General features: G+C 31.0%; 1 long non-coding RNA gene and 1 other non-coding gene across 2 annotated transcripts in view; one reads left to right on the top strand and one right to left on the bottom strand.

Annotated features, from left to right (window-relative positions):
- LOC147910120 (uncharacterized) overlaps positions 1-13,593 on the top strand; it is a 97,036-nt gene that overhangs the window by 41,032 nt on the left and 42,411 nt on the right. The window lies entirely within an intron of this gene.
- On the bottom strand, positions 10,528-10,676 carry LOC147910121 (U12 minor spliceosomal RNA). The gene has a single exon (XR_015544692.1). It is a non-coding gene; the product is annotated as a U12 minor spliceosomal RNA (small nuclear RNA).

The raw sequence follows: 13,593 nt of genomic DNA, 5'->3' as shown, positions 1-13,593 counted from the left end.
TATTTCGTATTAATAGTGATAAATAATAAACGAATCATATTACTGGAATTGAAAAGAAATAATAAGATTTTTAAATCACAAACTTGTTTTTTGATTATTTGAAAAATCATTAACGGTATCATTTTTCTTTTGAGAAAGGGGAGAGAATATTCTTTCTTTTACTGAAAACTGTGCGAAAAAGTGACAAAAACAACCATCTCGTTTATTTTCTAAAAACAGAATTGTATTTACGCAACTATGCAGTTATACAGTAAGCCACGTTCAGAAACCGAGAATAATCGAGGTTATATGCGCAAACATCCCTTAGGGATATCACACTCGGTTGCTAGTGTAACATTTTGTATATTCTACCCGTCGACTTCGTCGTTTATCGCTGGTCAGGCCCCAAAACGAACAAACCTGTGCGCGCGCGTACGCAATTTACAAATTCTACGGGGGTTGTTATCGTGCTACAGAATACATTTTACTATGTGAGTAATATGGCGAGAACGGGGATGGCGAGAATGGGGATGATGGTCGCACGGGACCTTCGCCATGTTACCGCGGACGCGAATGAAAACGTGGGTGTCGTATGGGCGAATGCGCCACAGGGGGGTGGTTATTTTCATCACGGGGACGTGACTATTGCGAGCCGTGCTCTACGATTAGGGCGTGTGATAGAAACATCGGGAATATGAAAGGGTTGCCTCCGATACGATGGCATGTGTCCATTTGTCACGGTTAACATCCGTCTGTCCGGCCGTTGCGAGAAGGGGTTGAGAGCCTCGCGTAATAGCGGGTTCATTCGAGGAATTCGCCAGATAAATCACTTCACCTATCGCGTCAAGGGAGATAACACTCTTGAACTCCTCCCGAAAAATTAAACGCGTTATGAAACATGTAATCCATCTCGCGGCTCATAGCGGTGATTGTTAGTGATGGATTGTTTCGGTGTTTGCGTTTTTTTTTATTTCGCGATATCTTTTGGTTGAACGATTAATTCCCGAGAATAAGTGTATTTATTTCGCGATTATTTCGTTGGTATTATATTTACGCGTATCTTTGAGACACTCGCATGACGAGAAATGACTGTTAAAAGAAAGAAATTATTAATAAAATAATGTGAAACTGGAGACACCTGAGAGTAACAAGCAGTTAAGTTAGTGGATAATATAGAGGATGTCTCATAATTACTGCATTTTTTCTTAAGGACATATTTTGAGGTAATTTTGAGACGAAAATGTCGAGACTACAATAATTTTTGGAATTATAACTTTAAATGTTTATAAGTCAATAATCATTTTACTTTTATACCTCTCATTACTGAATCATTTTACCTTTACTCTATTATTATTTCTAGGTTCTTTTGAAGATTCTAAAACAAAAATTCTAATACGAAAATATCGAGACTATAAATAATGTTCAATTATTATGTAGTTTTTAAATTACACTCTATCTTTAACCAATTAAATATAATTTAAAAACTATTGTAACCTCGACATTTTTGTATTAGGATTTTTGTTTCAAAATTATCTCAAGAATATGTTTTTAAAAGGAATTGTATACCCTGTATTTTGAGATATGATATTACATAAAATTTTTCTTGATGATTATATATCTATCTTACAACTGCATTCGTTCGTTTTGGCCATTTTCAACGAATAAAAATTAAATTGAAGTTAAATATATTTTTGGTGGAATCATAAATGATTGCACAATTCAACCATTATTGTGAATATTCCTTCTTGAACAGCTATGTGACTGTTAAGATCGGTTCCAAGAAAATATCAATGCACAGTAATTTTGTGAAATAAGAACATTGATTCATAATAAATTACTCTCTAAATCTGAATCAGTGGATAATCACTGATATCAGTGTCAAGTATGCCATTGGTAATCAGTGAATTAAATGTGAGATCCACAACTTAGATAATCTTTATTTTGTGGTCTAACTAACCTTGTTTTAGTGCTTAAATTCATATGGTATTGTAAGATTGAAATTAACATGCAAATAGTAGTTTTAGTTATATAATGCTCAAACATTTTTCCTTTTTTTATTGAATTTCACTGATCATCAGTGCAAAGTATGCCACTGGATAATCAGTGACTATCCACTGATTCAGATTTAGAGAGTAAATATAATTATTATCAAACTGCCACCGTCAAGATGTGAAATACAAAAGAAAGAAATTATATTCCAGCGATATGACTTTTAAAAAAAGTGACACGTACTAGTAGCGGGTTTCCACGGGTTATCATCTTGCGTTCATCGTTTTCACATGGGCACAAAGTACGTCGCAGTAACTGTCTGAATGCAAATTCGCATCGGCTTATTTATTACAACAGCTTTTACCCCATTGGAATACTTGAAGTAATTTTTATTTTATCGTAATAAAAGTTACCGCGTAGACATTTCACAGAATATCGATAACATAATTGCATCTTAGGTTTATAATATTTTACGTAACATGACGTAAAATACCATAAATGTCAATAAACCGGTGTTCATTTAAATTATAAATTCAAAGTGTTAAATTACATTTTTCACAATTATGTAGCCTGGCGCGAAACACGGACGTGTTTTCTTTACGCGAACCGGCGAGTTGCGTTTTATAAGTATCACTCGAATGTTAAAGAAACATAATAAAATCAAATTACGGATTAAATTAAATATTTATTGCAACTTGAAGAAACAAATATAATGAAGATTAATTTCTATGAAGTTAAAAATTTCTATTTTTTCAAACTACGATATGTTAAATTATATGATCTCAAGGAGAACAATTTATTTACCGAGATATCGATTGATTTTAATTAATATTTGAAGTCATTGAGTTCAGAGATTAACGGTAATCTGGAAAGTTGTATGCTTACATTTCTAACCACATTCGAGTTGCTTGGCGTTTACATGATAATGTGAAAGTACCTCGTTCTTTTTGCGAGGACACCATGCTGGAATGCGTTTATCCAATCCACACAAGTGCGCAAGTGTTCTCAACTCTTTCGACTTTTTCGTCCGCATACCAACACGAATGATTTTTCCTTTTTTCGATCAGTAAGCCTAATTACTCGATTTCCTGAACGATCTCTGAATCTCGATTTTAGAATAATTTTGCGCTGATGTGAATCTTTTATATGAAGGGCAATATTGATAAAAAGCGAAGAAATGTTGTCTGTAAATGATAAACAAATAACTTTATTAACAATTATTATTGCAATTATTATTCTTTTTAATAAAATTGAAATTATTAGAGAAAAAAATAAGACTAGACGAATTAATAATAACAATTGAAATAAAAAATAATGAAACATTTTGAATGATTTTAGAAAAAAATAAATAAAGAAGTAACTTTGGTCAAAGTCTTTCCAGATAGTTTGTTTCTATGAGACAAGTCTGCAAATGATGTCATGATAGCAGTCGTAATATTCATACATTTGCTGTCTCGCAACGCAATTTTGTGTCGTCGACCCATCATTACCAAGAAAAAAGTGGTTTTCTTCAAACATTATTTAGGTTTAAAATATGAAATATGAAGTTTTCAGATAAAATGCCTTGAATTCACATTCTCCAAGGCAATTTGGTATATATTTACAATATTATTGAGACAATCCGTGTTTTTCCTGTCTTGAAATAGTGTTACAAACATAAAAATTGATATTTTTATTGCAACATATAATGGATATTCGAGAAATTCTACAGGAAAAAAAATATAGTTTGAAATTATTGATTATATTATAAATTGATTATTGCAAATTATTGAAACAAGTATATTCCCATTTTAAGATTCTACTCTATATGTAAGTTTAATTTGTATTTTAAAAAATACTAAAAAATTAAAAGTAAAAGATACACGTTACAGATTTGCCAATATATCTTTTTTTTTACATGAAAGAGAATTGTGGACGAAAAGGATTTGTTCTGTAGCGTTTTGTCCTTTCAAATCTCCTAAATTTGCGGTCATATGTAGTCTCGCTCGTGTTCACGCATAATTTATGCACACATACACACACACACATGATTGGGGAATACGGTACATCGTGTACGGAAGTGATAACTGCAAGTGGACTGCAATTACGTTGCTGTACTTGCACTTTGGAAACTCCAACCGCTGGGCGAGATCGTTTGGTCGCTGTGGGTTAGTCGGATTCGAGTTGGCATAAACGCGAAATTTCCGACGCATTTATGCTCTATACGTTGTCCCACGCACATCGTGAGTGAATTTTACGGATTCTCGATGCATTGATGAAACCAGTTTTCGCGTCATCAAGAGAAGTGTTTATGCGCTTTGCTTTAATCTGCTTGCACTCCGCATGCGACGTGCGACTCCGATGGTGTTACTTTCAGATCGTCGCTCTTTCTTATCATTTATATAATACCAGCAATGTAGCTTTTTAATATTGCAGCTTTCAGCACTTCCTATTTTTGCAAGTTGTGTTATTATAATATTATTGCGATAATATTACAAATGAAGTTCTGAATACGTTTATAAGTCTTGTGGACATTGATTTAAACACTGACAATGGCCCGTATTCATATAGTCTGTTCTTATTTCAAGTCTGTCTTAAGTAATATCTTAAAACGCTAATTCAAACCCTCTGATTGGTTCGTGATTGTACTTGAGACGGTTTTGAATATAAAATCTGAATACCGGCCATGAGTACACTGAAAAAAAAATTTGCTGAATTTTAATAAATATTTGTTTCAATACTCTAACGAAATATGTATACTTACAGTAAACAAGTATTTACTCACAATAAAAAAGTTATCCTTAAATCAAATAAATATGTGTTTACATTTAGTAAATATTTCGTTAGTACCTACTATTGAAACAAATATTTACTAAAATTTAGTAAATTTTGTTTCAGTGTATAAATTTGAATTAAGCATTGATAATTTGAAATTAGTAGATATTGACTAAAAAAAGTTTACAATTTAATATATTTCGAATAGATCAACCATGTCATACATTGATCAATGTATGACGTTTTATTTTCAATCTTTTTCTAATCTTGATTTACAACAACGAATATATACGAAATAATCTGCGATCTTTGCAAATTTCGCAACATAGACTGGCAAATAGTATTATTCCGTGATATTATTCTGATAAACCGGCACATTTGTCTAATTATATTCTACACGTTCTAGTTATCATGTAAACTTAATGAGCAGATATAGTATTGTCTCACGAGCAACTGTCTATATTATGTAGTGCTACTCTATTACATTCCATTCAGTAATTTAATAACCGGTTCGTTGTATTCTGGACGCAAACTCGTTACCTGTTACAAAGCGGAGCTTCCCGCCTATGCGATGACCCCTGCATGAACCCTGATACGAACCCCTTCCGAATTTTCGAGGGATGATAGCGGATGATCGCTAATGCCACGTCGTCCGTATTGCGATAGCATGCAGCTACCAACCTCGTTGCTTGCGAGAGAAGATCGGAATCGTACACGTGGATCATGTCCGTTATCGATTGTACCGGATACCAGCCAAAATAGAGTACCGTAAATTGTAGGCATGAATATTTGCAATATCGATCGCACGCATCGGTACGAAGGATGATATCTTCCACCAATCGATAAGAAGGAAATATTGTGTGTAACAAATACATACATATATAGGTGTATTTCTCCATATTTGCATTATTTCCATTAACGTTTTAAACAAGTTGATTTCCTACTTCAAAAGCTTTTATGCGTATATCTCATTCGTGATAGATTATATAAAATTTATTTACATATATTTACGTATTTAAATTTATTTACATATATCTATTTACGTATAAATTTATTTACGTATATCTATTTTAGCACTTTTGGAATGGCTAAAATTCAAATTTGTGCATTTTTTTGATATTTTTAAGTGGTTCCAAATATATTTTTATAAAAATTCTTGATAATGACCAATAAACGAGTGAAAAGAGATGTTAAAGTAATAACAATTTAATTGTAGTTAATACATAAAAATAATTACGTAAATGTTTCGATTCACAGTCTTCTTTAGTACAATATGAATAACAATTAAATTAAATAAAATATTAAATTCTATAATCTAACATGTCAAAATGAGGTGACATTCTAAAAATATCATCCGTCCTCTTCGAAATTATTTATTACAATCAAAATAGTTTTGTCACATTATGTTCAAACGAATATATAACAGTAAAAATTATTCAAACTAGATCCCCGTTTGACAGTGAGAATTGTGTTAGTTTTTTGCGTGTAACATAGTGTAATTTAAAAAAAATAATCCATCGACAAGTAATAAGTAATAAATTAAAATCTTGATAATCGCAAATGTAATGTAATGTAGTATAGCTCGAATATGTCATATTAAAAAATAAAAAATTACACACTTCTTTATTCATTTTTATCTCAGTATGACAACCAACGCTGAAGATAAAATGGATAAAGAAATCTGTAATTTTTTATTTTTTCCAGCTTTGAACACAAAATACATCAGTGACAAGTACATTAGCATGTATACATTTTAATCGTAGAAAAGGAATTTTTATTCTGTGAAATCGAATCTGTGATTTACGAAGAAATTCGACAGGAACAGAAATGTAAAAAAGATTAGTTTTATTGATAATACAGATGGCTCCAGTATCCCCTTAACGTGAAAATTTAAAGTTTTCCCTATAAAATCATTTTTAAGAAATATTCGTAAGATTTTTTGTTCCTAAGTTATCGCAGATTAAAAAGAACATTTTGACTTCGATTATTCATAATTATCTGTTATTAAAAATCATCACGTATTTTACAATTAAAAAAATAGATTTTTAAAACTGAAACTTTGCTTTATTGAATAGTATAATTGTTAAGTTTTTTAATAATCACATGTAGACTTGATACAAATGAAGCGTTTCTGAAAAAAGTACCACACATACACACACATAAGACTTACACAATAATTACTTAATCCAATAATATTATGTAGAGGAAAGCCCTATATTATGAGATAGATGCCGTAATATGAGATAGCAGCGTTTCCGTTAAATTAATAAACGCTATCTGTTGAATCCACTACGTATTTATTGCTTTTGGATTGAAAACTATTTAATGGAAAATTCATTATTTATAGATCACACTCGTAAAAAAGATTTTAGAATTTGGATGTCTTCAAGTTTCATTGAGATGAGCCTTTAAAGTTTATTTAATAAATAAATATTTGGCAATAAATTTTTCATGTAGTGATAGAGTAAGATCGTACTAATAGAAAAATATGGGATATTGAATTGCTTAATTATAGAAGTTAGATTTGATGATCGTAAAATGCCGTAAAGCATGGAAATGATATGAGATATCCAAGGTATTTCTAACATGAAATAATCTATGCTTCTATTTCATAATGAAAATCGTTGCTGAAGTATAAATGTTATTGTATAATAATAAAAAGGATAACCGGAATGAACATCGAGTGCCTGTTTCTGCGATGCTTTGTTACAGTTATCTGAAGACAAATCCTGAGTACATCGCATGCTCATTTTGCGCGCGCACTGGCTGTGTTTGTTTGTATTTTAAAAACATTAAATAAAGTTTTCGAATTGCAATACTGATGTACTTTGAGTTTTGTTATCGATTTTTTGGCTTTGCAATTTGCTCACTTTTTACATTTCTTCAATTAAAAAAAAAAAATAGAATTTGAATTAAATTTAACATAACATTATCTTAAAGCTTATTAAATTCCCTTCAAAGGCCTATTCTTTTTTAAAATTCTGCCCATAGATTTCTAGCATTTACTCAAAATGAATTCGATATCTCATAATATGATAGGAGCTTTTCTTCTAAATATTTCTCATACTTTATTTTTTATCATATATGTTTAATGCAATAAAAATAAACAGCTTAACGCAGAGAAGCAACACTTTTTTAATGAGAAATTTTAAACAAATCGTTTAATTATACACGTCTTTATCCTTGACCGGGAATAGTCTGGCACACGAAAGTTATGAATAATCCGCGTGAGAAGTGATGTGTAAAAGAGGGAATCAACACATATATGCCTATGGATTGCAATCGTGGATTTTAATAGGGAATCGCGAATTGATGGATCGAACAATTTTTTCATGCGATATGATTCGGATTGTAGTCGCAATTTGACGTTATACGGAAATGAATTCGCCGATTGGACACGCTATATTGCAATATCAACGCGCAGCAACGATTTACTCGTTTGACGCAGCCAGTAACTACGATAAATACGACATTAACGAGATATGCTCACGTAAACCTTCTCTTTGATGAATGCAGAAATATGGAAAACGAAGAGAAAATTGGATGCAGTGGAAAAATAGAAAGGAGTGCTCGGAATGCATAGTGCGGCATTCCGACCGCTGCTCAAGTGAGAGCGAAGTCTCAATGGAGATTCCCGTCTGGCCTCTTCACGAACGGATTTGCAAGGAGCGCACATATATACACGTATATACGCGCGTATGCAGGCGTGCATAATGGAACTTACGTTACGAAGCTTTTGCGTGTGTAATATGTTCTCCGTTCGGAAAATGCCAGGCGGAGTGCCGAACGCATCGCCGAGATAAAAGTGCAAGTCGAGTGTGCGTGGGGCACATACATATGCACGCGTGTCTTACGCATGTCTGCTACACAGGGTTGGTAAAGATTAATTTTTTTTTTTTTTTTAAATAAAACGTATCGTGTTTTCTCTTAAATATGTTTTAGTTGCTCCAAATATGCTTTAAACAGTACTATTAAAAAAACATATTTAAAACATATTAAAAACATTAATTAAACATGTTTTAAACTGTTTAAAACACGTTCAAAACATATTTTTTACCAACCTACTGCTATAACATCGATATCTTGGAATGAAACCGATGTCGTTCTGCATCTAAGAGTTCGAAATGACGAACATTTTATTTTATTACGTACACGTGCCTTTTTATACTTTCGTGAGACCATATTAAAGAATTTTTTGTAACATCGACAACTATTTTATTTACAAATAATATTATTTGATACTATCTGTGCTGAGAAAAAATGTACCATTAAATATTTGTTTGAATAATACTAGCTGAATATTTAGAAATAAAAACGTATCTTTATACAAGTATAAGAACCATTAATTTTATTTGATTATCATTTTTTACTTAGTAAATATATATTATACATAAATATATGTTACTACTACTGTTGGTGCTATTCAAAGAAATATTAAATTTTAGTACATTTTTTCTTAGGGTACATAATTATTAAGTAATCTTATACTTAATAAATGTTATGTTTACAATTGTAATATGATGAAATTATTCAGGAAAAAGAATCTATCGTTTATTTATTTTATTTATTCATTTTATTTATTTGAAGAAAAATTTTCTCCAGAATAAAGTTTTTCACACCTTACCAAGTTTATTACTCAAAATGTAGGAATTGACATGTCGAAGAAATTAACGCCGATGCTTTTTCCCTGCGGAACGCTACAAAGTAGGAAACTATATTTGTGAGAATGTTTTGTTAACACTAGTGAGACGCGTCCGGTCGAATAGTGTGTGAATCACGACGATATATACATATGGAATTCGAAGCACGGAAATTATCGTTCTGAGTATTACGAAAGACCCTGTCATGCGATAAAAATAGATAGAGGTGTGCTGCTAGAGAAAGGTATCTGTAAATCGAGAATGCATCTTAAATTGAATAATTGATGAATAGCATATGTTTTAATTCGATGAGCGAGTGAATAATTGTATACTAAAGATTTCTCTTTGTTGGAGACGTTTATAAAAAAGTAATAGTGAAATAGTATTTTTATCGAAATTATATTGACACATATACGTGGTATAACATTCTCTTTTTTTCTTAATAAATTAATTTTGTTAAACTTAGAAAAGTTATTTTTTAAAAACTATGACAAAATTCTGTACGTTTTCAATGTTACATGTTAAAAATATCAATAGAAAAAATATGTTACTAAGATATTTTCTATTTTTCTTATAATTACGAAAATGTGGCAAATTAAATAAAGATGAATTTCTCTTTCTTACGAGAGATATTTATAAAAAAATAGATATTTATAAAAAAATAACGAAATGGTGTTTTAATATGTTAAGATTACATTAACATATTTATTAACATTATATTAACAGATATATATGTGGTGTACCATTTTCTTTCTCTCCTAATGAACTAAAAAAAATTGTTTTTAAAAAACTGTGTAAACAATATAAACTATATAAATATACTATGTAAAACTATATAAACAAAATTCTATACGTTTTTAATTTTACATATTATAAATATCAATAGAATGAAATATTTATCAAAACTTTTTTTATGCGTTTCTTATAATTACGAAAATACAGCAAAATAACTTAACAGTCAAAAACGCATTGTAATTAATTAAATGGAGATTATAGATTGTGCTTATACACATAGAAATTGTGATAAGATAGCATCAAGTAAAGGTGTAAGTGTATTTTTATTATTACATTTTAAAGATATTAGACGTTAAATTTTTACTTTTAGAAAGACTTCTAAACGTTACCAATATTTTTGTTTGAACACATAAATTTAATATCTAATATTGAGGTAAGATCGCTTCTCCTAGCCGCGTGAAAAAGTAGTTCACACAGCCCTGGGACGACCTGTGCCTCCTCAAAAATTAGTTCGCTTAATCCAGCATAGCTAAGCGTTACCAAAGCTTTATATTTTCCTTACTCATTAGTTTAAGGCACGAATCACCGCTCTCTCAGCCGCGTACTTATACCCATCCAATGGATTTCTTCGCACGAGATAGTATCAGTCCTGGTTCGCCATCTATCAAACGTACCAAGCACTATAATACTGAATCCGCCAAGTTCGATTTTATACGTGTTATACGTGTTACAGAACTGATTGATGTTGATTATGATTAACAAAAAGGAAAGTTCTGATGAACATATGATATACAGGGTGTTCCCGAGTTAAACCGCCAAACTTAAAATGTGAATTCAGAATCTCAAAACAAATAAAAATTTTTATCTGAATGTATGCTCGTTCAAGAGATATTTAATTCTGAAGTTATATGCAGAATTGTAGGAATGAATAACGTCGAAATAAGGTCTATTCTCTCTTTATTACTTTATAATAATTAAAATTTAATTATTAAATGTTTTATTCAAAATAATCACCTCCAGCTCGGGACAAGCATCTATCGATGAGAGAACGAGTGGCTGATCGACATTGTGTATCTATAATTTCTTTGCTTGTACAATTCTTCGTTTTAATAATTGAAGGCCATTAACAGACACTGCATATACACTTTTTGCTTCAGAATATCTCATACAAAAAATCTAATAGTGTAATATAAATATACTATATCGGCATATTCAATATTATAATACATATGAGGCATAATTATAAATTTATTCGACAAAAACATTCAACAAACTAATTGCATCGAACTACGAGCTTTGCGAACAAAAACCTATCAATGACTTCCAAGCTTCAGAACAAAAACAAGAGATATTTCAATTATTCATTCCTGTAGTTCTGTATAACTTCAGAGGTAAATATTCCTTGAACGAAGCGTTTGCGAACATACGTCCAGAGGAAAATTCTTGTTTGAGATCCTGAATTCATATTTTAAGTTTAACTCGGGACCACCCTATAATGATTCTTTGTCAAACGTACGTTGTATTGATTGATAGATTTTATTTAAAGTCTTGTCTTTCTATTTATTTAATAAAGAGCCTTATTACTATTATAGTTTACTATATTTGTATTTATATTTTAGGATTTATACACTTATAGTGATAATTTGGTAGTGGTATTATATCTGTTAGTATCCATATTGCCAGTATATCTTTTAACATTTTTCTATTTATATTTTATTCATTCACATATAATATTTCATTTGATTATGAGTTTAGATCGTTAACAGTTTAGTGAAATCATTAAAAATGTAAAAATCGTCCTCCTTCTTTTCTAAGAGGAAATAAAAAGTATTCAAAGGAAACCTATCAGTAAAGCGCCTGATTATGAAAACGTCGAAGTTGCTAAGCGCACTCTAATGCTTTCATTATACCGTAATGAACGCCCTATAATGATATTAGGCTCATTATGCGCGTCGCTTATTAAAACTACGCGGTCGGTCGGACAAGTTCCGTTTGAATATTCCAGTCAGTAATTCTACCGCGGCTTATATCCTTATCAATTTGCTCCGGTAACAAATTGATTTAACTGTTCGTTGAATAGAGCGATACAATAAAGCATGCTTATCGAAGCGACGATAATGAAACTCTCAAAGACGTCTTAAATCTCCTTCTTCGTGGTGTGTGTTCTGTTATTTATTACGTTATTACATATTGTTACGTTTAAATACAATAACTTGTATCAAAAATTATCGCAAACAATTACGCAAAAGAGTCACATTTAAGTCAAATTTAAAGAAAAAATATATCTCTCCTTTTTAAAACTTTTCTTACAATATTTTAGAAACGCATATTATTTTAATATGATTCGTTCACATTACGCTATTCCGTCACTTTAAAATCGAAGTAAGAGAACTAATTTAAGTATAGAATTTTATAAAACTGTATCGATAAAAAATGCTTCAAATAAAATGAAGATCCATCTTTGACCGTTATGAGCTTTTAATTCCTATTTCTTATCGGTTGTGTTTTTACATGTACGATCTAGTAAGAGTCTTATTGTTTGCATCGATATATTTTGATAAAAATTTCTCAACTACATATTTTAATTCGCATTCAGCAAATTTCATGTTCAGCCATTGTAGTTGAACATTTCTGAACTTACACCACTCCGGTACTTCTCAAATTATCTCCGTCCGGTTTAACACGTCGTATTTGCGAGAAATGGGACACCTCCTTCTGGTCCTCACACGCAGTTACTAATTACCTCCCTTTCGACAACGTCCCGAGATACACACATAGAATCGTCGCTCGGCGAATAGTTGTCTATCGTCTAACTCCGCCTTCAACATTGTGTGCGCCCTTCGACATTATCCCAAACAACACGTTTGCATTCTCTCTCTGCCAACATCGCGTTCCTATCCTCCCTTCTGTACGTGCATCATGCTTTTCACTTCTCCTTCTCCTCCTCCTTCTCTCTCACTTCCACTGTGGTATCTATCTTTGATTTTAGCATCCTTGTTGTACATTGTGTTATGTGCATCGGTGCGTATTGTTTGGAATACATTCTGCGTTTTCAAGCGATCATCTGCATCTTGCTAACATATATCTTCGCGGACAATTCAGCAAGATAATTAAAAAGTGTGCACTGATAATGAACAATGTATTATCAATATCAATATCACTAAGTAAATTAATATTACTAAGTATTAGGTGTTGGAATTAATTCGTAGCGTTTTACAAGTGATGGGAAGTACTTTCATTAATGTATTTTTTAATGCTCATGTGAAATAAATAACATTCTTTCATTAAAAACGCTACGAATTAATTCCAACACCTAATAATTTAAGTATTAATTAATATATAATATATATAGTAATATTACTAAGTAATTTAATTACTAAGTAATTTAACATAAAAAAAGTCATTTTTGTCATATACATATATTTTAGTTTTCAAATTTAACAGAAATTTTTAAATACTTTTTTAAAAACAACATTATTTGATATTAAGAAAGGAC

Source organism: Acromyrmex echinatior, chromosome 3 (genome assembly GCF_024713525.1).
Source record: "Acromyrmex echinatior isolate Ae372 chromosome 3, ASM2471352v2, whole genome shotgun sequence".
In the NCBI taxonomy this organism is placed as follows: domain Eukaryota; kingdom Metazoa; phylum Arthropoda; class Insecta; order Hymenoptera; family Formicidae; genus Acromyrmex; species Acromyrmex echinatior.
This window is presented reverse-complemented; position numbering and strand designations above follow the sequence as displayed.